The sequence below is a fragment of the Agelaius phoeniceus genome, chromosome 10, assembly GCF_051311805.1.
Source record: "Agelaius phoeniceus isolate bAgePho1 chromosome 10, bAgePho1.hap1, whole genome shotgun sequence".
Lineage (NCBI taxonomy): Eukaryota > Metazoa > Chordata > Aves > Passeriformes > Icteridae > Agelaius > Agelaius phoeniceus.
In genome coordinates this window covers 16,169,775-16,189,506 of record NC_135274.1, presented here as the reverse complement: position 1 = coordinate 16,189,506, position 19,732 = coordinate 16,169,775, and the positions used below count along the sequence as shown (strand labels likewise).

The 19,732-nt window shown below is 43.6% G+C and overlaps 1 protein-coding gene across 2 annotated transcripts in view; it reads left to right on the top strand.

Moving 5' to 3' along the window:
- OSTN (osteocrin) overlaps nucleotides 1-19,732 on the top strand; it is a 57,119-nt gene that overhangs the window by 10,935 nt on the left and 26,452 nt on the right. The window lies entirely within an intron of this gene.

The following is a 19,732-nucleotide window of genomic DNA, read 5'->3' as shown; positions in this document are numbered from 1 at the left end:
AGGGTCCCGTGTATTTCCAGCTAAGGGGAACGAGGACTGCAGGAGCCATGTAAATCCAAAGAGCTCATAGAGACTGTGCTGCCAGCAGACAATTTCAGGTGTCCTTGCCCATCAGGAGTCCCTGGATCTCCACCCCTGGCTGATGGGACCATGTGCAGTAACACTTAACTGCAGCACACCCGAGTGTGACAACACGGGGCTCAGCTATCCTGGGTTTTCAATTACTGCACAGGAAGCTATTGGGAAGGAAATATTCCTGGAGCAGCCCATCAAGTCTAGAGTTTAATTCCTCTGTATATTTTTCTAAAGTGATCTCAGACTATAGCTCTGAAAAGTGGAAATCCAGGGGGTGAAATTTGCTGTGCAGTATAGAACATGTGAAAGGGGTGAAGAGAGAATTCCATTTGCCTTACACTGCTCCACTGCATGCTGAGAGCTGCCTGAGGTAAACACAGGTTTGAATTGTGCAACATCTCATTGGTACTCAAACCTGAATCACTGTTCTTGTAAATTTCTTGTGTAGGAAACACATTTTCAGGGATCCTTTTGCTTTACATTTACATAACTGCAAGACTGACTAATGTTAAAATATGAATCAGATTTTATCAGTTTTAAAACCCTTCCCAAATTATGTGCTTGGCTTGTCCTCATTTAGCATCCATATAATTGCTAAAGCAATATTCCAGTCAGTGAGGAATTACAGGAAGTGTGAAGCTGCAGGTTTGTTTTGGGAACCATTTGCAGAAGCAGCATTTATAGTCAGTGTAAAATTCTGCACAAAACCCAAACTGTGATTTAGTTCAAACATTGTTACTTTATCTATAAGAAGATGTACAATAATTATGATTAGCCAGCTCACCTGAGGGAAACTGAGGCAGGAGCATGGATCCATTGTATTAAGGCTGAGCAACAGCCCTGTGGGAAAGACTCTGTGGTTTTAATACTGCAAGCAACATTTTACATTATTTAACTTATAAATACATCTAACTGGGGACTGGCTAAATATCCACCCCTGTTTTCCTGCTGCCTTGTTAGACAGTCTGCTCCAGAGTGGGATGGTGGCTACAGCTGTGAGTGACTTGGCCTCTTCTCTGCATGGCAGTGGTCTACTGCAATGTGTGTCACCTCTCTCAGATTCAGTGGCACAAAGCATAATGCTTTCTTGGCATGCTAGGCACCTGCAGACCTCCTAATCTGTCATGGTAATAAAGACCTTGCCTGCATCCAGCTCCAGTGAATGATGGGGTTGGAGTGCTGGGACTGGCTGCAGATGCTTTGTTGCATGTTTAGAGATGAATGTGTAACACTGTAGTGTTGCAATCAGTGTCTTCTATTGCTGTAATTGTAGCCAGGTCATTGCAGTGACTTGCTCTAAACCCGACTGAGTATTGTAAATGAAGGAAGTTATGTAAATGAAGTTTATTGAGGAAGTTCTTTGACTGAAGTTCTTTTGAGTGCATAAAACACAGAATTCTGGTTTTTAGGGTTTTGGTATTATTTTAGTTGTTGTTTGATGGTTGTTTTTTGTTCAGTTGGGTTTTTTGAAACAGAGCCTTTCCTATGTGCTTAGCAAAATTGTGATGCTCGTTCAATGTTTATTTATCAAGCTGCTTGTGGTGTGATTTCTCTCACATTGGACTTTGCTCAGATTCCTGGCATTGGACTTTGCTCAGATTCCTGCCCTAACCAGCTTTAGAGGATATTGCTGCTGTGGGGATGGCAACAGTGCATTTGTGTGTGTGTGTGCTTTACTAGGCTCTGTCCCCTCTGACGCAGCCTCTCACATTCTCACATACCCAGCAGAAGGTTGTGTCACCCTGGTGGGACAGTGAGCTGTCTGTTGTAGATCACAGGGCAGACCCAGCTGTGGGGTTGTGAAGGTTTCCTCGTGTGTCACAAGCTCTTGAGGGTGAATCCTGTCCAGGCAAACAATAGCAGGAGTTTTGCCGTTGATGTCAGCAGAGCAGGGATCCCACCCAGGGCCCCTAACGAGATGGGATGGACACAAACCAGGGCTCTCCAAAGAGCTGTTCTGTGTCCCATTGCTCACCTCCCAGCCAGCCCTTCTCCCTGCACAGCCTCAGGATATTCTGCAGCCTGTGTGTGCACAGAACACCCAGCTGGAACTGGAGATAATGGCAACACCTTGGCTCAGTGACATCCCTTCATGTGCTGGCTCTGCCCTTGCTCAGGCTCCTGTACCCTGCAGAACCTCTGTGCCACGCTCTGTGGTTTTCCTGGTGCCCCTTTTGGGAAGCCCAGCTGCCAGCTCAGGCTGGGGCTGTCTTTATATTCCTTCCTCTCTCACCACAACAAATGCTTAGATAACCAGCCCAGCTCTGCATCTTCCTCGCTGAAAACCACAAGGCTTTATTTGAAAAGCAGGTCACTGAGGAGTGGTTATAAGGGCTCAGATTGACTCTGAGAGGTTATAAAGCCCTTCCCAAAGCTCATTAAAAACCTGCTGCACAAAGGGAGTTGCAGCTCTTTGAGGAACCATCTCAGAACTGTCACAGAAAGGCAGCATAATGTGAACTGTCATGTATTATTTAGGCTTGTGTGTGATGGAGTAAGAGAAGATGTGGAAATGGGAAGGGGTGTTCAGCTAAGGCAAACCATGTCCCAGGCTTTTGGCTGTTAAGGGTGTTAAGTAGAGGTCATTTGAAGGCTGTTAGCCTGGGGGGAGCCTGTAGGCTACTGAAGAATAGCAGCATCTTGGTAATTTAAGAGAGTTTCAGTATCAATACATAAGAAGTGATCAGAAATAGGCTGATGTAATTCCTGGAGTCTTCCACTGTGTGGCTGGACTGGCTTCAGGAGAGCAGCATTCTTAAAAACTGGAAAACACCTAGAATTAATTAGTTAATTGTGGGAAGACTTCCAGCCTGTGTTGAATCTGCACACACATATATTTTAGCAAATTTATTTTTCTGTTCTGTTTTCACATTTATGTAATTGATTTCAAATTTATTAGGGGTTGAAAAGCTGTCACTGGACAAGAAAAAAAAATTCTTTGGTGCAGACAAATGACTGTCAGTTTGATTTAAAGCCTGTCATGAGTGAGTGTTTGCTCTCTACAGCTCCTATATAGGCAGGCAAACATAGAATTATGTGGTAGAGATACTAAATGTTTATTAGTTTTTCAGGGCTAACCACAAAGTGGAAATTAAAACCAGAAGTGGAATAAACTCTCGTTCTTGAGGCTTTCCCCTGACTAATGGAAGGAAATGTTTCTGGGCTGGTTGGTGATTCACTGTCCCAGCCTGTGAGCCGTGGTTGGAATCATCTGTTGGCCTGATCAGATCTGGCACTTCCTGCTTTCCTTACCACAGGGTGCCAACACAGAGGCATTATTTGCCCTTGTGCTCTGAGCTCTGCTTGCAGCTCCTTCCCATTTAAAGCTCTTTCAACATTTAAATTAAGAAGGACTTTAATATGTTAGAAAAATCGCTTTAGTCTGTTTTCTTACTGAACTGCCATGTCTAAGGCAAAAGCCATCAGGTAAAATATATTTTTTAAAAAACAAACAAACAAAAAAAACAACAAAAACCAAGGCAGAGCTTTGACATATTTAAAGCAATCACAATCAACAGCTTCTTTGGCATCAACTCAGGAAATTGTTGTGACATGTTAGTGACTTACAGTGAAAAAATCCAGGTCTGAGAGAGAGGGTGATGAGATAAATGTATGCTTGTGATGGAAACAGACCTTGTTAGCAGCATGTGGCATTTGTGTTCCCCGTGGATCACTGGTTTAGGATCAGAAGCTCTCCAGTGGGAAACACAACTGCAGTTTTTCAATGAACACCTGACAACGCTCAGTTTCGATGACTCTTTTTCTGGCTCTACTGCGGGCTGTGTGTTTTCTTTTGGGAACCTCACTTGGTCTCTCAGTGGTCCATTTCCCAGAAAGCAGGGATCTCTGTCCTCTTTTATGAGCCTCTGGAAGGGTCTGGTGATGTTGGAGTGGATTCACCAGTGTGAATCACGTATGTGCAGATCGCTGTCCTGTGTGAGCTGCAATTACCAGCAAAGGTTTCTTATGGAAAGGCAACAAAGCTCAGGTATGAGTTGGCCAAGAGGGGTCTGGGATCTGCAGCACTGAAAGTATCTGGATCAGCTCGACCTCCTAGGATTCCTCCTGGCCCTTGTTTAATCTTGGATGCTGTGAAACTGAGACAAAGAGTGATGAGCACAATGATGCCATGCCCTTGGGTTTTCCTGCCATTACCATGGAACAGTTCACAAATGGAATGTCTTGAAATACTGGGCTTTTTTCTTGTAAACTTAACCCAGCACAGGTTATTTATCATCATTAGTTTTTTATGGGTATTTGAGGCCTCTTTTAGTCTCTAGGGAAATCCACAGATTAAAGAGCTCTGTACTGCTGCAAACTTGTTCATAACCTGATACTAATGCCTACCTTTAATAACAGTAATGTCTGAAATCAAGGAAATGCAAACAGAAATTTTAGCCATTAGGGAAGAAATTGTTGATGAAAAGTTCATGACGTTCATTCAAGTTTTGGATAAAGATTCATCTTCATCCTCTTTTTAGTTTTCTCTAGTGTCCCCATCCTGACTGTGACAAAAAAATCAGACTCAGTGCAGAACTTCAGGTAGACTAAATTAAGTATTGCTGTAGTATCTGATTGATCCAGGAAATAATTCCTCTGGCCTCATCACTAGGTGGGCATAATATGAGAAAGTTGTAACTCAGCAAGACCCAAGAGAGCCTTCCATTGTCTAACTATTGTCACTTTGGACATGTCACATGGACATTCTTGTTCTTACTGTATTTTTTTTTAATGATCACATATTTTATCTCCAAAAACTAGTTTATAATTTCTGCTCAGCAGCTGTTACGAGGAGCTTGATGGAGTGTGTAATAATTTCATATTTTCTGCATCAGAGTCCCTATCTCAAGACATTAAATTACTATTCTGTCTTGGCATTACATTCTGAAGCCATGTCTGTCCTAATGCAAACTCTGGTAATGTGGATGAGGTCTCTACCACACAATCCATGGAAGTAAATAAATATGCCTTAAAAAAAAATTAAAGTTTGATTAAGAGCAAGTTCTGAAATACTATCAGTATTGCCCTGTCTTTAGTTGTGTAAGTGTCAGGGCTGTTCTTGTTCCTTTCAGCTTTGGTACAATCAGTTCCTGTATGTTATCCAACAAATTTTAGGGGATTATAGGAAGTTTCACTATCAATAGGCAGCATCTGGATTTCTGACATTGACGTCTGCATGAAGTAGGATCTGTTCTGCAATTCAGGAGCATCATTATAATATTTATTTCACTATTTCACAAATATATGTCTGTTCATTTTCAGTAATTCTGCAGGGATATGCACTGTTTTCATTGTGTTTTTCAAGTTGCTGTGGTTACAAGGAGATACTCCACTTACTATTTTCCATGTGCCAGATCTGTGCCCTGGCTATTGGCCCAATTCTATGAGGTATTTAATACCTCCTGAAAGTGTCAGGGTGCTGTCAACTCATACATAAACCACAAGTTACTGAGGGCATTTAGTCAGCCTTGCTGTCTGTTTGTGTGCTGCCAAACATGGAATATTACCAGTCTGATGCTCCTCTTTGGCTGCAAGTGTCAGCCTAAGCAGGAACAGCATGTGGGAGAAATCAGGTGGATTGACCTCTCTAACAAGAGAAACAGAGGGAAATCAGCTTCCACCTTTACTATCTAGCAGTTCTTTGTTTCTCCAGTCCCATAACCCATATTGGATTTCTTTGGCAGAATACCTGAAAAGGGGAATTGTGTAGGAGCTCTCTGAGGATGGCCTTTTGTCCTTTGGTCCTGATATCATCTGCAGTAAGTGCCCTGGGCACTCAGTGTAAATTGGACAGGGTGCTTGGCCAAGTCACCCATCTCCTTTTGCTGCAGCTCCAGCTGAAGTTCTTTATCCCCTTTCTGCAGAGCTGCTGTTCACGTGCTTCCCCTGTCATGGGTCCTTTCTCAGCAGTGTGGGCTTTACTGACAGCAACTGTGGCTGGCAGAGCTTCTTGGGGGTTAAATTCTGCCATACCCAGGCACACAGAGAACTGTATCAACAGAGATATTTTCCACAGAAACCCACTCCAATTGCACTTCATCCTGCCAAGCACTCACTGCCCACTGCTGAGGGTAACAGTTGGCTGCAAGACCCCCCAGCTGTGCCTGTGATCAAGTCTCAAACCAAAGCAAGCTCTGCTGCTGCCTGCAGGATGTTATTGTGCCAGGAGTGCTGCTCCTTCCCAGCGAAGGCTGGGACTCAGACCACTCTGCACCCTACATTTGTGCATTTGCTGGGCTGGGCCAGAGCAAACTGAGAGCAAAACTGGAGGGTGCTGGGGCTGGCAGCTGCTGGGCATTCTACACTCCTTGTACTTTCTGCAAAGCCTGTGAAAACTTTTAGGTTCAGATTTCTGGAAAATTCCATATTGATGCCTATCCTTTTTTCCTGTGCACTGGGGCTGGGTTTCACTGGGAGCTCTTACACACTAAGTTCTTGGAACCCCTAAGGAATATGCATGAATAATGAGGTGTAGCAAATCCTTTAGAGTGGCACCAGACACTTAATGGCCTCACTTAACTTCGGGGTGTGAAGGAAGCATCTGACTTCTGACTAATGTAATTCACAGTTCTCTCAGTGCCTAACACAGAGCTCCATCTCAGGGTCTCACCCTTAGATATGTGTTTGGGAAATGAGCATTGTAAACCCAAATGTCACCAGAAATGGCAGAATTGTTTTCTTCCCATTCACTACTTACCTGTGCAGAACAGCTTCATGCTGCAAGGTGGAATAAACTCAGTTGTGTAAAACTCTACTATATTTCCCTTTCAAGAGATTGCATAAGTGCTTTGAGAACATGGCAAATCCTATAACAGGGAAATCTTGTCTTGCACAGAAATTGCCACACTGAGGTCCCCTCTAGTCCTATACACCACAGCCTGCAATACCTTTATTTCTGAAGTCCAGGAAACCCTGCAGTGGACAGCCATGGAATTAGTAATGTTCAGCTGAAAATGTATTTTTGGTGAGATGTTCATTTCTAAAAGTAGCCTTTCCAAGCTTTGTAATTGCAAATCTGCTATTAATCTTCATTAGTACAGATTCAGTGCTTTTGGGAGCTGTTTAAATGAATGATGCTTTTAAAACTCTTATGGTGGAGCAATTAGAGGAGTACTGGTTTTCTGATAAAAGGATACACCTGAATGCTATTTTTTTATTACTGGGGAGGCAGGGGAACCTGGGCTTGGTATTTGAGATTCTGGGAAACAGAGAAGCTTTTCATTCTGTTGTGCTTTGGGCTTCTTTTGTAACTATTGGGAAATCACTTGAATTTGGATGGATGCTCACATTGCTGTGACTTGACAAATTATTGCAGATCACTGAGTCATGATCACTGAATTGATGCAGGTGCTCAGCTCTCCCTTCGTGTAAGGTCTTGTGCCTGAGTGAATTTTCCTTTATTGCATGCTTTGGGTCTGGCAGATCTGCACTTGCAGAGAGCTGAGAGCCTTCATGGGGTGCTCCTCCTGACTGGATGCTGCTTGGTGCCTTACTGGTGCCACTCTGCGTGAAAAATGCCATAAATTCACACTTGCCTCAGCCTGTGGCTGGATCGAGATGCAGGAGGGCCAGCCTGAACATAAGCCAAGGGTCTGCCCTGCATGGCTGGTGTTTCTCTGTGTGAATCAGTTAATTTTGTGAGTTGTAGCTGTGTGGGTGATCACAGAGCTTGGCCTTGGTGTGATCCACCTGTGCATTGGGAAAGGTCACATATCCACAGCAAAGAGGTTAATTGTGAGGAAAAGTGCAGAAAATATCAAGCTCAGAAAATGCTAATTGTACTTTAATATTGCTGTGTAGAATTCATCCCTTACCCATTGTTGGCTCACAGGCTAAGAAGCAGGCCACAATAATTTCTGGAGGAATTGGAATCAAAAGTAGAGTTCTGATTTGGTTGGTTTGTTGGTCCCCCCCCAGATTCTACAAAACTAAAACCCTGCTTTTCCACAGACAGTAACCAACACCAAGCACTGGCACACAATGATAATCTTATTCAGAAATTGAGGTGAGTGCTTTAAAAAGAAAGTGTCAGCTGCTATGGAAGTGTAGAGCAGAGCCTGGATTTAAGAAAGAATTGGCTGTATTTTCATCAAGTCCAGTGTGTTTTATTGTCAGGCTCACTTGGAGGAAGCATTGGAAATGGAAACATCCGCAGTGCACAGTAGTAAAACTCTGCAAATTGTTTGAGTGCAGGCTGGCAGTGTTTGGGCAGTTCTGTAGGTGTGACTTGGACTGTCAGAGCAAGCAGCCTCCCTTGCTGTTTGTCACAGAGTGCCTGGGAAGGCCTGGCCAGAACAGCCCGGGCGAGCAGCGGGCGCTGCCCTGCGCCGCCTTTAAGGCGCCTTTGGCAGGAGAACAGGAGATAGTGCAGGAATGCCCTGGGGCTGTCCTGCCAGCCTGGGGAAATAGGGGACCACAGAGCCACCCAGATCAGAGCTGACTGAGCTGCTAAGGTCCCTGAGGCTACAGCTGCAGGACAACTGCCCTGGAGCCTGGCAACTTGGCATCATATTTGGATTGTCTGCTGGGCTTCCTGCACACCTGTGTATTCTCACTGAGCAGCATGAAAGCGTTTTGGCAAGCACCGCAGGTAAAAGTTCCCTCCTGTTACTAATATTCTTTTTCCTGCATTTTAATTTAATTTCCCCTATCATTCCTTCTTTTTCCACTGCGCATTTTCCCTTGAAAGCTAAGATTGCATGAACGGATGGATATTTTTTCTCCCCAAGTGCATGTAGCCTTTTCTGCTGTTTGAAGAAATGAACATTTGGGTTGATGTGCACCTGCAATTCCCATTAATGTAGCAAAGGGAAACCAGTCCACTGGTGGAAGGAAATAAGCTCTGAACTCCCTTCCTCTGACAACAGATCTTGTGAGGAAAAGAAAAAGCCCCAGAAGATGGCAAAGAAATCTGCTTTTTATGCCTGGGCAGTTTGTAGGGTGTATGGCTGCTGGTGGAGCCTGCATGCCATCAGGAGCTTTTTTCTGGACAGGAATGCAGTGCAAACACCCACAATTTGCTTAAGTATTTAACTTGTACTGGTATCACCCAAAGATGTATGACCCAGATGGATGAGCTAAAAACTTCTGCAAATGAAACTGTGAATGTTTATATATTATACAAACTGAAGCTGTATAGGCTGTAGGAAAAGGAAAACTGAGGGGATGGGGTAACGGGAAGGAAGTGCCTTCTTGACTTTAGCTCTTTTGCTAAGTGGTAGAAGGTTAGCAAGCAACTTTTGCTGTGGTTGTTTATGTCCTGACCAGCCATGTAGGGCACTTTATATCTTACCCCAAAGTTGCATTTTAGGATTTCTGTTTGGATAGAAATATGTTGCATACCAGTGAAGAAGGCTAAAACAGGGAGGAGGCACAATTTTGTAGCTTAATAGTGCAATGCTGGGGTGTAGCTCTGGTCCCCCAATCCAGTAAAAATGAGTTAAATTGTCACAGAATCTGTACATGAAGACCAAGTGGAAAATAAAAGTTTTAAACAGTTTAAGTCCAATGTTCCAGCCAAACTATTCTTAGCAAAGGGATTCAGGGTATTTATTAAGAATGCTTTTTGTGATGAAATAACTCCTCTGTTTTGTCCTGGCCTATCTGTTCTTTCCCAGTATACTTGGTTTTTGCCAGATAATTTGGACAAGCACAGATGTAGTGTGCTTCTACTTTGTTCATGTAAGCTGATCCTAGTTTGATGTCTGTGGCATATCCAGATGATGGAGTATTTTCCTCCTTTCTGAAAGGAGTGACTGAAGTGCTGTGAAACTGCTGGTAAAGCTGCAAAAGAAAGGTTTAATTTGGGTGAGGAATGAGACAAAGTCTCCAAATAAGACCATGGGTTCCAGTGGTTTTGCATGCTGTGTGCTGTTAGTGGATTAAGTCCTGGAAAGTTGCTGGGGACAGCAGGAAGGATGTCCATGCTGTGCCATGCAATGTGTAGCTGAGCTTTGCCTTCCAGTAAGGCTTCCCCTTCCTGCTCTCTCAATGAGACTGAAAACCCACCTGGTGTTTAGGTACCTTGCTGGCTCAGGTTGCTACAGATGAAACCAGTGTATAGGACAAGGTTTTTCTTATCCAAAAGGTGGATCTATTTTGCTTTGGGTACTGCAGGAGCTGACTCATGAGGAAAAGACAAAAGTTCAGAAAGGAGATGGCACCAAACTGATTACAAAGTGGCCACAGAGAGTCTTTTGCAAGAATTGCAGGAAATGGGAATCTTCAGGCTCTCCACCTATGCTATTTCATCTCTTCTTCTGAGAGCATGAAGGCTGAATATTTCCCTTTAGTCCCTGGCAAGGCAGCTCATGTTGATGAGATTCTATGGAGGAGCTCATCTTCAGCCCCAGTTTGTCCCAAACAATTGTGATTGCTCCTTATTAGCATGTGTAATGTCCTTCTCCTGCTCTAGCCATCCCCTCAGACCTCTGCTGCTGACAATGCCTCAAGGTTATTGCATAACAGGGCTTTGTTCTCAGCTCTTCTCCATGGTGGGGGCTTGTGAGATCCAAAATTCTCTTCCAGCTCTCCCTTCTGTGTGCAGCTGGTACAGAGTGCTTCCTCTCTGCCAGCTGGAGCAGATCAACATCTTTTGCCTCACACCTTCATCTTTTCCAAAGGAGGGGTCCTGGTGCTTTGTGCTGGCACACAGCTGGGACTGAGTTCAAGGCAGTACTGCACATCTCCATGGTGGGCAGCAGCCTCAAGAACCAGCTGCTGCAGTGCTTACCCTCTTCTGTGCATAATTCCAGTCACACTTGCATGAGTGTCTTCTCCGTGTCAGGCACCCAGAGCATTTCACTTTGGTGTAGGAAGGTAACACAGTCTTTGTGAGTGATAGATATGATGGCACATTTGTGTAGTTGGAATTTCAGCATCTCAACAGTTCATCTGAAAATAGGCAGGAGCAGAGGAGGCTGCAGCACGGGAAGGAAAAAATGCAGAACAGAATTTCAGCCTGCAAGATAGCTGGATCCAAACTGTGGTTTTTCTTTCCTTTTTCTTTCTTTAGACTAGGAAATGAATCCCATATTCCAAACTGTATTCCTCATATAAACCAGCAGTAGCAGTTAAAGCTGAAGGGGTGCAAACAGGAGCAAGCCTGGGCCTTCAAAGTTCAGAGGGAACTGGGGCTAGTGAGTGCAGGCTGTTAGAGGCAGGATTCCTGGTATCTAAATTGCTGCTCACTGCTGCATTGGCTCTCAGCTGCAGGGGCTGATGCAGCAATGCAGTCTGGGTTTGCAGTTTCTAGATCAGGGCATCTGCATACCCCAGCAAGCCAGAATGGAAGATCTGAAAGGAGAACAGGGGAAACAAAAATTGAGAAAGAAAAATAAATCATATAGTCCAACTGCCAAATGCTCCCAGGCCACAATTGTCTTTGGCACCCCTCCACCCCCAAGGTCTCCAGTGGTTCTCAGGCCTCCACCATGAGAAAATCAATGGTTTAAAAGTACAATAATTAAAGAAAATCTTGATGTTGTTTGGGTTTGGGAGCATTTGGACATTAGTGTTGTCTGAGTGTGTTTGCACATGTGCACCCTGCTTTGCTGAACCTGAGCTATGCAAGGACTGACACCTTCTACCCTGGGGGAGAGGGAGGATGTGCCCACCTGCTCTCACTCTGAGAATCCAGGAACTGGGAGATGATAAGGCACTTTTTGCGGAAGAACTTTTAAGGTAACAAGTCCCCCCCCTTTGCTTTGTGCCAGCCCCACCCACCCTGCTGACCTACAGTGCCCTGGTTCCTTTGCAGGGGTGCATAAAATGTATTCTACACTCATGGCACAGTGACACAATCAGCTTGATCCTGGTGAAGTTGCTCGTGGTTCCCTCAGGTGTGTTCAGGAGCAGAAAGGTGGTGGGGAGAGCTCTGTTTGTACATAACTTTTGGAGCAGGCCCAGGCAATGTGCTGGCCTGGAGCCTCCCCTGTGGCAGCAGGAGACAGCACATTCAACAGGATCATTCATCTGCTCTATCCAAAACAGTCTCAGCTGCAGAAGGAATCCCTTCCCCTTCCTGTCCTGTTTAGGGTTAGGAGATGTGCTGTAGCCTCCAAGTGTTCTTACAAGATGAATGTATGGATGGCTCCAGCATGCTGCACTTGAGCTGTGATCAAACCCTTACCCAGACCCAGTGGTGGGGATTTTGTGTATCACTGTGACTCCTTTGCTTCATCTGATGTCATTGAGCTGGTTTGGGCTATTGTTAATTTTCTTCACAGTAGCTGGGCTGGGGCTGTGTCTTGGACCTGTGCTGGGAAGTTCTGAGAATTCCAGGGATGTCTTAGAGCCGTGTTGCTGAGCAGCACTTCCACATAGCCAAGGCCTTTTCTGCCTCACCTCACCCCAGCAGTGATGGGACTGGGGGACACAGCTGGGACAGGTGACACCAGCTGACACAAGGGATATTCCAGACCATCTGACATTATGCTCAGCAAAGAGCTTAGAGATAAGGTCAGAGTCAGGCAAGGCTGCTCAGGCAGTGGCTGGGCATCTGTCAGTTGATGGTGAGCAATTGTTTCAATTTATATCACTTGTCCTTTCCGAACATTATTTCTCTAATTTTGTTAATTTCCTTTTCATTAAAATTTATTATTGTTATCCCAGTTCGATTATAAAACTGATCTTAGCTCACCAGTTTTTTACTTTTACCCTTGGAGGTTTCTTTTTCCCCTGCTGGGGTCAGGGAGTGAGTGACTGTGGTGCTTTGTTCCTGGCTGGGTTAAACCAGGACAGCAACGAGCAAAGTGAACACACAGTAACAGCCTGGGCTCAGAATAAAGACACAGACCTGCATGTGCTTTAGAGAAAGGATAGATTTTTCCCTCAGAAATGTGGTCTAAAGGTTAGAAAATCCTGCTTGCACTGTTGTAGAGTATTGCATCATTTCAGACTGGTGTCCTGCATGTTGAACTCTTTCTGCTGGCCAGCAGCAGTTAGGTTCTTTACTTTCACTCTGGATTAAGTCCCAGAGGTGGTATTTTGTTAACAAGTAAATTGCAACTCAAGTCCAATTTATGACAGAATACTTGATGTAGAGGGTGCTGAAAGAAAACCAAAGAAGTGAGCCTTCAAGAACCTTCAGTATAAAATATTGCTTCTCTGTAGATTTATGTACAGTGATGCCAGACTGCACTCACATACACTGACTGTTCATCAGGGATGGATGCTGTATACCAGCTGTTGGTACCCAACATGCATTTTTAAAAATTTTTAAGTCCCTAAAAAGTTATTAAAATGACCACACTAATTACAAAGGAATTGTATGAAGAGCAATTAAAAATGTCAGTTAGATATTTGCAATATCAAATGCCAAGCCACATAGCTTTGTTTAATGAAATCAGTTTCCAGTAGAGTTCATAACATCATCACTGACCTAAGCAGTGCACCTGACAGCTTGCCTGCCATCTCGAGCTGTAAATCTGGGTAACTAATGGTATATTGAAAAAGAAAAGGTCAATAAATGCAGAAATGTGGAGAATCTAATCTTTCCCTGGCACTTGTTATTCATCCCTTCTCGCTCTCCTTTCATTCTATAATCTGTCACATTAAACTTGTCATGCTTGGCCAGAGCCTGAGCAGGACAAGTTCCTGATAAAGCTGCATCTGTTCTTGCCACACATATCAGATGGACTGCAGCCCTGGAAACCTCTCTTCTGGAAATGCAGTTTAAGAAGGAGCCATAAGTGTATTTAAATGAATTAAATCTCAGGAAGAGAAGGGAGAGATTACAGAAGTCACTCATCTCTTCATGCACAATTTAAAAAGTTTTCATGAGCTTGGTTTTGCTCTGAATAAAACTGCTACTGTTGAGAACAGAAATGTCTTAGGCTTCTGAACAACAGTGCTGTCTGCCAGCACATTTTTTCCCTGCTTTGCCCAGTCCAGAAAGAAATGACTCAGTCAAAAGGACTTCCTTCCTCTCCCTTGGGTGATTATTCCACAGCCTATTAGGTGTCCCCATTAGGAAATATTTCCAGCATCATTTTCCCTGGACTTACTTTTAAAGCATATTCTATGACTACAAATTATCCTAAACAGTGCCCTTCCATCATTAGTGTTTCCATTTCTCCAGTGCTTCTCTGTGCTTATCACATGTCCTGCAGCATTTCACCGGTGTTTGGTGTTTGTTTCCCTAGGTGGGCTGCAGATGTTTCATTTATTTGACCTTTCCCTGTATGCCAAGTACAGGACTGGCACCAAGACATTGATACACCATTAAACAAGGGAGGTGCCTGCTAAATGTAATGACTTTCTTCTGGTACTTTCATGGTAGAGGTTGTGCTAGAGAACAAGGGCAGCTTCTATTCTGAACTACATGGAAAAGGTGCAACTACTGAAGAAGAATTACTTACAAAGAAACTATATATATAGAAGTACATTAATTTAGCATCCAGCCATGATTTAAGTCCACAGGGGAAGCAGTTACATTTAATTGGCATTGGCCTCTCAAATAAAGACATTGCATTTTTATGTGTGCACAAGAAATTCCAACCAAATGGAGGAACAAGTATTAGGTTTACTAGGATTCTGAATTTTTACTGCAAAGGATATCTCTAAAACCACTAGAGTCTATTAGGCTGTGGGAAACACTGCAAATGTCACCACACTATGTCTGGATGCATAATATGTATTTATTTTTGTGTGTCTGTATATTTGAGTTTCTTTAAATTTCAAGATTTTCTCTGAATTTCTTTAGCTCACTTCATGAGCAGTTATATAATTTCTGTATTTTGTATTACCCTAAATTGTTTATATGTGCTACCCACTTGGACTCTAAATATTTTTGTTTTAATTAGAGGTAGGGCAGATAGCTCTGTCTCTTATTTAACTTGTAAACATTTAGCATTTCCCTTCCTTTGGTTGCTTATTGAATTTACTGAACTTTAGGTCTTTGCATTGAAATTTTCCATGCCAGCTTCGTCTATTGAACAAAATATGGGGCGTGTGTGAATGTAAATGACCATTTTTTAAGTGATTTACTTTTTGGGTTTTACTGAGAACAAGGCAACAGGAAAATGTGATATAAAAGTGCAAGAACAGTCATACCAGGTCAGCCCAGGCGTCTGTCTCGCTCAGGATACTCACTCTGACAGTGCCAATCCTGCAAGCATATTTGTCACTTCCTTCAAATATTCCCCCAGCCTCCAACAATTTGTGGCTGAGGGATTTTAGAACCAGGCACAATATTTTGTGCTTAATAGTCCTTGAGGGATTTTCCTTTGGTGACTTTGTTTTTGAATCTGTGTAAGCTTTTGGCACCTAGAACGTAATTGGTGAGGAGTTTCACTGTTCAAATACACTCTGGTTAAAAAGAGGTCCTTTCTGGTTTTTAGGCATATTTCCTGTCGTTTTCAATTCAAGATCCCAAGTTGTTACATTGGAACCAATCATTTTGAGAGCCAGCTGTGCCAAACCCCCTCTTGGTCCTCATTTTGGATCAGGAACAGTCAGCTCAAAGCCCTTTGCTATGCAGATAAAGTAGAAGCATTTAGGATTGTTTCTTCCCATGTGCATCACTTCACATTTATTGACACTCAATGTCACCTGTCCATTTTCTGGGCCAGACAAACCATCTTGTCACCTTCACCTAAAGTTTTCCATAATCATTCCTCAATACTTTGGAATACTTAATTATTGGTAGCAAACTCTCTTCTAAGCTTGTTTTTCTCAAGATAAAAATACCAAGAGGTTTTTGGGGTTTTTTTTGTTTTTTGTTGAGCAGCTTTAGCCACTTCATATGATAAAAAAGAGAAAGGTGGGAGTCAGGACTGTCAGAAATATGCATATTGCTATGCCCATGAGCATCCCAAAATTTCATGAGTCATGTAAAAGGGAATGCTGCAGATTCTTGAACAGCAATGATTGAGGAAAACTGCAGATTTTCTGTTTTAATGAAATATAAGTGCCTTTTATTAATGTAACTTTAAAGGGCTAACTTGACATACCAAAGGCCAATAGATTTTGGTTAAAAAATTAAATGGCAGACCCTGACTGAAATTGAGAGTGAAACTTGCTTAGAAATCAGTTGGATCTTGTATCAAATGTAAAAATAATGTTCCTGGGTTAAGAATGAATAGGAACTAGTCCAGGAAAAAGTTAAATGAACCTTCAACTGTACATGCTTGAGTAAATATTTTCAGTGGGGACACATATTTTGAAATTGAAAACCATACCTAAAGGCTTTGCTGGACTCTTTGAGGAGTTGTATAGCTGTCTGAAAATACTGAATTTATGTGAATTGTTTGAAATGTAAAACCAATTTGAAAGTAACTTCTTTATTAGGGGGCTTGACTGATCATTAGTTATTTGTTTGTTTTCCATGCATCTCTCTCAGATTCCCTGTGAGCTGCAAACTTTGAGAGTCTTCTCAGGGGTCTGGTTTGGTCCCCATGGAAGTTAAAAACTGGCAAAGTTCACCAAAACCGTATCAACAGGATTTTATTTTTTTTCCTTCAAAAGGAAGTTTCTTAATCTTCTCCATTCCTTCCCCCTCTTCCTCTCCAGGAGATCCATTCCACACAGCCCATGGAATTTTGGCCTCTCATTTATATGCAGAAGAAAAGCGAATTTCAGAATGCTGGAACTTCCCACAGATCAGAAATTCCCTTTTCCTGACAGCTCTCCATGAAAGCATCCTAGTGGCTCCCTTATGTAGGATTGCCAGGCAGGTGTAGGAACACCTGCATGGGGAGAAGGAATGGTCAGGTAGCAAAGCCACCCCCCTGCATGGGGTGAAGCCTCCTGTGCCCCTGCAGTGGCACTGGGGGCTCCCAGGCCTCCTGCTCCCCACCCTCTGTGGGATCTGTTCCAGAGCATGGGCTCCTCTGCTGGGTCAGTTCAACCCCACCAGCAGAAAAGGAAGGGAATATCTTTGTTAGAGATGGGATCTCAGAAGTTCTGAGCAGGGCAGCTGTCACCTCTTAGCAGCTTTCTCAGGGACATTTCAGTCCTAGCCTGCCAGTAAGAGGGAATTTGGAGGTGTGCCAGGAGGCATTGCTCCTTCTTCACATGATGGGCTTTCCCCAGCAAAAAAGAAAAGAAATAACATCAGCAGCAGGAGATTTCAATAGTCAGTAGAAAAGGAATTAAAATAGTTCTAGTGTCTACCTTACTTTGTCCCTGCTGTTTCTATTTTGCCTTCCAGTGTATTATTTCTGCTGTCCACTCTCCAGACTCCGTTAAATTTCTTGTGGGAATATGACAAAGTAAAATTTCACTGAAATGCAGTAGAAACAGATATGAGGGGAGGCAGGAAGCTCATTTTATGTATAAAAAAGGTAGAATTGAAATGATCTAAGCAATGTGTCTGGGGCAAGGCAGGGGCAGGGAGTGTGGGGGAGATCCTGAAGGGGCTCTGCTCCTCTGCTGCCACGTCCTTCCCACAGCAGCTGTGACTCTGCACGGCCAGAATTGGAGTGTGGGTGGGACACTGCTCCTCATTCTCCAAAGTACATCTCTGCAGTCATTTCCACAAATAGGAGGCCACGTAAAAGCTACAATTTCCCTGTTTCTGATTTGTTTGTTTGTTTTCCATAGAAGAGGGCAGTCAAAGTCCACACTTATACCAATGACAAAGGCACCAGAGCAAATTTTAAAGCACTTTCTTTCACAAGTGAAAATGATTGGCCTTTTCTGTGCTGGAAAATAATACTGAAAGGAGGCTGAGCTGGTCTGATTTGTTTGCAGTACCCCAAACCTATGACCAAGTCCATCACAAAATGTTCTTACAGAAGTTGAGCAGTGAGGAAGGAATGATGAAGTACTGACTAATGGAGAAAAACAGAAATAAAATTATATCCAATGTGTCTTAAGGAACAATAGCAGATACCTTAAGGCTCCCTGGATTTTCTACCTTGCACTTAGGGAACATAAATATCGATCTTCATGAGCATCTTTGTGAAAGACTTACCAGCAGTGCTTGAAGGCCCTTGCAGTTCTAGAAGGGAAAAGGAAATCAATTCCCCACAGCAGCAACTTCCTGAGCATTTAGTCTAACTTGAAAAATGTTCAGGGAGCAGAGATAAAGACAAAACCAAGGAAAAGAGTCAGATTGCCAGAGAGAGGAGGTGATGGGATGAAGGTATGTGCCTCTCAGAGCCTTGAGGTGAGGATCAGAGGAGATTCTTTGGGCATGGCTTTCAGATCAGTGCCTGGCACTGCAAACACTGAGTGTGACACCCCAGCCTGGCTGGCTGCACTCTGAACAGAGCTGCCTCCAAGCTGTCCCTGACAATGTGATGTTGAAAGGGAGACAGAAAATGGTGTTTGCATCTATTCTAGTGCAAATTATCTGTGGAAAATACCACTGCTGTGAGGCAGAAGCTGCTTTATATGGCTCAGTTCAGGGTTCTTTTATCCAGGGCTAACTTCTTGAATTTCAGAAATTTTTGTTTTTCTAATTGACACCAGTACAAAGAGAAGAAAATCAACTGATAAAAATCTCTTCCAGTAAGTGATCCTGGAGCTGTCTTTGCCATTAAAGTCTCTCTTCACAGCAGGGTCTTAAGCAAGTTCAAGGCATGCATGTCTGGAACAGGCACAAGAAGTGCCTTCCTGAACCACTGCCTTAAAATAACTCCACCAATGGACACTTGTGCAGAGATATTTTGGAAATGTGCACCATCTTATTAGGAAATTCAGCTGTGAATACCAGGCACTCTGCTGAGGTTCCTGGGATGTTAGCCCAGGATCTCAGCAGCCCTCTCATCTCAGCATAGCTCAGAGAGGAGGTTTTTAAACTAAAATCTTTGTGTAAAATAATAGACATTGTGACATGGGAAGCCTCATAAATTGAAAAATGTCAGTTGGTTTTGCAGAGGTTGCTTACTAATTTTCACCTCATAAAGATTTCAGAAGGGATTCTAGCACTTTGTTAAACTGCTGCAGTGAAGTATTCCATGTTTATTTATACACACCTTGTAAACTCCCTGAAGTAGCCAAAGGCTCTGGTTTCATCAGCACACAGCTGGTGACTTCTCTTGTTTTCACTGTGCTGGATTAATGTTCTCAAAAGCGTGTCCATTAAATTCAGTGTTTGTTCCCAGAGGGGATGGGAGTGCCCAGCTCCCCTCTCCAGTCCAGCTGCTCTCGCCTGTCCAAGGACCAGAGTCCTGTCTTGCCCTCCTCTGTGCATCCTTCCTTCTGCAGCTGCAGCCAGATGTGTTTTCTGTCTGGAGCTGTTGGTTTGGTTTCCTCCCCTGTGCCCTGGGCACCTCCCCAGCCACACTCAGCACTCGTGGGTCCTGCACTCTGCTCAGGAGCCTGCAGGGCAGGGTCCCAGCCTGACAGAGGCTGGCTCAGCTCCAGCCACGTTTACTGCCCAAAATCTCAGCTGCTGGCAGGTTTGGTTGATTGAAAGTCATAGTGAAAATCTCTGCAGCTCTGTACAGTGAATTGTTTCCCCTTTCAGGATATGTGCCCCTCGGAAAGCTGCTTATGCTGGGGGAGTAAAGTGGTGCTTTCTCAGTTTCCAGCTGGTCTCAGAAGCTTCCAATCCTCCTGAGCCACATCTTCATTCCAGTTACACCAAAGTAAATGCTACTGAGGACAGAGGAGCTACAACCCCAACATAATCCTGTGAGATACAAGAAACCTTATACTTATTTTGCTAGTTCATTCTTCACCCTGTGCTTGTGTCCTTGTGTGTCCC